The sequence below is a fragment of the Galeopterus variegatus genome, unplaced genomic scaffold (genome assembly GCF_000696425.1).
Source record: "Galeopterus variegatus unplaced genomic scaffold, G_variegatus-3.0.2 Scaffold3844, whole genome shotgun sequence".
Lineage (NCBI taxonomy): Eukaryota > Metazoa > Chordata > Mammalia > Dermoptera > Cynocephalidae > Galeopterus > Galeopterus variegatus.
The window spans coordinates 27999-32928 of record NW_007729955.1 but is presented as its reverse complement, the minus strand read 5'-3'; positions in this window follow the sequence as shown (position 1 = coordinate 32928).

The following is a 4930-nucleotide window of genomic DNA, read 5'->3' as shown; positions in this document are numbered from 1 at the left end:
CCCTGCGCCGCCCAGTCCGCGTCGCTCCTGGCCGTGCGTCCCGCGGGCTGCCGGGCTCGGCTGCGGAGTCCCGGCGCGGGCGGTAGCAGCGCTGGCCTCGGTGATCTGGGGGGCGCTGCTGTGGACTCCGCGGCACCGCTGAGCTAGGTGGCTGCCTCCATGGCCTCCCTCGAACCATCTGATAGTTTTAAGCGGTGACAGGAGCAGAAAAGACCCCTGTAGCGGCGCTTCATTAATGTGCCACTTCTTAGCTATCATATGACAATCGCCTTGGGAGGAGGAGGAAGAGGAGGGGGAGTGGGGACTGCAGAGGGAGGGGACTGAGCGAGAGGGGAGAGCCTGGCTAGCTCCGGTTTCTTTCACACCTATTTACATGGACACCTTGGCCAATAGGAATCACTTGCCGCACAAGACTGGGCGAGGGGGAAGAGTTTCGAGCACTGGCGGGGAGCGGGACGAGCGGGCCGGTGTGCGCCGAGTGAAGGTATGCGGAGGCGGCGGCCGCGGAGCAGGGAGCCAGGCGACCACTCACGTTCACAGACGGAGCTGCCGCGCAGACGATGTTTGACATGGAAATTGCTTGGCTGGGGTATTCTGTTTCTTCTGCATTGTATCGGGTTTGTATTGTTAGCTAACTTCAGGCACGGCTTTCCCTGAAGCCGACCCTTTTCCTGCGCTTGGCGCTACCCGGGGTGGGTTGCATGGGTTAGTATAATGAAAACAAACCCTTCCTCTCAGTCCTCCAAGTTTGATTTGACCTTCCTAGGCTGCTGCTTCAGCTCTGCACAATTGGGTGTGTAGCTTTAAAAAAGTGATGGGGTTTTAAAAATACTTACAAAATGTCATCGTAAAGCCTTGTGTAACAGCCCATTTTGAATCTAAATTGGCTAAATTAGAAAAAAAAATTAAGATAGTATATCTGGGTGAAGAGTCAAGGTTTTTGCTTTGAAAGTCCTCCAGGAGTTTGGTTGGGCAGAGAATGGAGGCTTTGGGGCCGTTCGGGCAGACAACGTGATGACCTGGGGGGTGGGAGTGGGGGCCCTGAGTTTGACATACTTATCACCAGAGGAACCCCGCAGGGTCTCTCGTTTTTTCCCAGGTGGTTTGAAACTTTAGGAGTCAGGCGTTTCCCGAAAGTTTGCATTTTATGGCCGGAACTTTCTCCCACCACCACCACCCCCTTTTTTTTTCCACGTAGGGAGAACTTGCTTAGGGTTTACATAGCCCAGCAAAAGTTACCTGCGGTCCCACTGAAACAGCAGTACCTTTTAAGACGTGCAAGGAACCCACGAGTTTTCCCCTTGGGAGGCGGGAGGGAGAATGTGCCTCAGGTTATTCCGTCTGGTGCGGGCAGCAGCCCCTTTCTGTTTGGATTCGCCTGGGGAGGGTTAAATGAATCATTATTATCATTATCATCATCATCGTCGTCGTCATCATCATCAAATTGCTATAAATAGTGAATCTACCCCGCCTGCATGCACGCGGTCTACTTGTAGACGCCAGGAGTTCCCAGGGGTTTCTGCACATTCTTCGACCTGTATGGTTTTAAAAGAAACTCATTTTGCTGCATTGTTAAAAAACTCAATATTTACTGCCCACGCAGAATCATCTTCAAAGTCCAGAAATGTGAGACTTCCCTCCCCCCGCCCCCCAGGAGGTAGTCGTGCTGGGGAGTTCTGGGTGTGAAGTTTCGACACTTTAAGTGATATTAGAGCATTGTTAGTGGAGCTGTTTGAGGTTGGCATGAAAAAGATCTTTCAGAGCGCGCACGCACACACACACACACACACACACACAACTTCATTAACCACAGTTTCGGAGGTGGTCAATAACTCACCAAAACGTAACTTAAACACGATGAATTTAGGAGATTAAACAATTTCATTAATATTGAAATGGCTCACGCGTCTGGGCTGCCTCGCTTGAGATGCAAGCGCACGTTTTTCAATATTAACAGAAGTGCTTGAAGAAAAGAATAATGTCACCTTCTTAGTTCAGAAAAAATAACCAGGAGGAGGAGGTGGGTGCGAGGGGGTGGGTGGAACGTCGACCTGCCTCTGGGGGCATGGCTCAAGAAGGGCAGATAAATATATTGCCCTTCTTCCCAGATAAACCAGGCGGACTCGGTGGAACCTCGGCTGAGCTTCGGCGGGAGACAGCGGTACTCGCCCGAGCTGCGTGCGCTTCATCTCCTAACGAGGTGCGGCGTTTGGGGGCTACTTGGCACAGCCAGGCTCGGCTCCGAGGTCCTGGGATGAGAGGAGCTGGGGAGTGCAAGGAGCCCGGGAGCCTGGGGGACGCGTGATGAGGAGTGGTGGGGAAGGCTCTTGTTTCCTAGCATGGAAAGGCGTTGTCTATGGCTTTCCTGCTCTAGACTACAACTGGCCTTGGAGGTACAAAACAGAGTTCCTGCGAGCGAGGCAGAAGAGCTCCTGGGGTGGAAAGCTACCAGTGTGAAGCCCCCAAGGATTTTTAGGGTCCTGGTAACAAATACGTGCATCAGTTCATACTGATATGTAGAGACAGATAAAATATTAAGGATGGTTGGATAAGGGATGTCGAACAATAGGAATGAAAGATTTCCTTTCCCTAGTGACAGCTAGGAAGACCCACTATGGGTGCGTCTTGAGGGTGGGAAATTGGGAGACAGAAGTGTTTTCTTATTCAAACAATTGTCATTTTGTTGCCTTGCAAAAGGGCCATTGTATGGTCGTCGAAATCATTGCTCAGAGTAAACAGAAGATTAAATTCTGATCGTGGAAACGCTGGGGTGGGGGTGGGGGGGACAGTTGGAATAAATCTTTGTCTCTCCGGGAAAGTTGTCACCACCAAGTTTGGGATATGTGATGACACAAGTAGGAATTCATGTCTGAGGAATCTTCAAAGTTTGGCTAAAGTGGGGGTAGAATTCGAGGCACATTGCCATGCCCAGAGTTAATTAAGTAAATAGAAATTAATAGCACAAGTTTTCCTTGGATGGGGACAGAAGTTGTGAGATGCAACATTTAAAGCGTGTGCTTTGCTACAAAGTTTCTGCTGGAGGTCTACAAAGTCCAGGGGAGGGAGGGAGGATTTGCATGCTGTTTGCAGCATTTTTAGACTGGTATTATGAAGAGGAGGAGGAAAGGAGCACTTTTCAAAAATGTGCATGAGAGTCTATTGTACGGAACCCAAAGCAAACAGAAGCTTGGGGAGGGGGGCGCATCCGACCCGGAGGCTTAGGGAGTTGTTGGGAAAACTGTATAAAATACACATAAGTCAATTATACCCATGTGCAAACCAAATGGAAATCTCTTTCGTGCAATAGCCATTCATAGCCTCCGCAGAGCCCACCACCGACCACCTTTCTGCTTGGAGAGTTCGCAATAGCCTCTTTTCCCACAAGCTGGACCACACACGGCTACAGATTTCGTAATAATTTATGCTAATTTCCCCCCATAAATCCACAATTCGCTTCAGTGGCACCCGGGCTGCCGAGGGAGTAAAAAGGAGACAGAGGGGTGACAAATACAATATTGATTTTGATTCCTTCTGTTGTCAAGCAGGTGTGTGTGTGTGTGTGTGTGTGTGTGTATGTGTGTGTGCGCGCGCGCGCGAAGGGTGGGACTAAGATTTGGGGGCGGGGGCTCCAGGAGAGGAAAACTATCTGTAGCCCCCGCCAGCCCCTCCATCCACACTCCAGAAAACAACGCACCCTGGTTTGTTAATATTTACCAAACACCAACGGGAGGTGGAGGGAAAGTACCCGGCAGCTTCCGAACGTTTCCTAGGCGCCAAAAACAATACCCACAGTCCCCACTTGGAAAGTGAACTGCGCGCTGCCTGGAGCGTTTCGGCTAAGCCTTCCTTTGCCTCCCCTCACCCCCTTCTTTCTCCCTTAGAGTTCAACTCCTCCTCCCCCCAGATCCCCAAGTCTGAGTCTTTCCCTGCCTCTCCCCCTTCTTGGCCCTCTCCTACTGCACCCTTATCCTTCGCTCCTCTAAGCTTCACTTTTTTTTCTCTCCCGTCCACTTCAATCATCTCCTCTACCCAAGTGGCAGCGAAATGTGCTGGGGGGAGGGGGCCGAGGGCTGGCGCGCCGTCGATGTTTAGGTTTTCGGGCCTTGCGGTTTCCTCCGCCCCGCCCCACCTTTCCAGGTCGCCTCCCGCATCTGCCCAAGTGCGGCGCTCGCTCTGGGAACCCGCGCTAACGCACCGCGCCGCTTTGTCCCATCAGTCATTCTTCACCAAATCTGCACTTTGGTGGCGTGAAACGACTTAGCTTTCCTTTCAAAAGGATTTTGTTCCCGGGGTATTCAGGACTAAAACAAACTCCCTCAGCCTGTCAGCGGTCAATTAAAAAAAAATTGCCGTCCTGAGTGTCCTAAAAGCTGTTTGTCCTCGGAATCTGTGTGCCTCCCCCGCCAGCACCCGCTCCCGGCACGGCCTGATTTTAACGGTCTGGATCTCGAGACCAGAGGGAACCCGCTCAGCGAATTCTCCGGTCCCGGGGGCCAAAGAGACCTGCACCTGGCTCGGCGCGTGTCAAGGGAAAGCTATCCGCCACGACTCTCCCACGATGCCCGGGAAGTTTGGGCCCCCTCTTCCTGGCCCCTCGGACCGAGTTGGGCGGGAAATCAAACTGCCCAAGGGGGAGAGACGGGGGAGGGGGACACAGTTCCGCTCTGGTGCCAATCGCTAATGGGCAGTGAAAGGACTCCTAACGCCCCCCATCCTACCCCCACCCCCCTCCGCGCCAGGCTGCCAAAGGAGCAGAGTTTTTTTGTTTTTATTTTTTCAACTAGTAGGAAAGAATGTCTGTTAGGAAACTTTGGAGCCATCTATCCCATCGATTGGTGACGGGGCTATTTGGGGGGGTTGGACCTTAACTCATACCAAGGAGGTTGAAAAAGAAACTTCTGATGAATAGCATATTGCCTCAAGTCAGTTC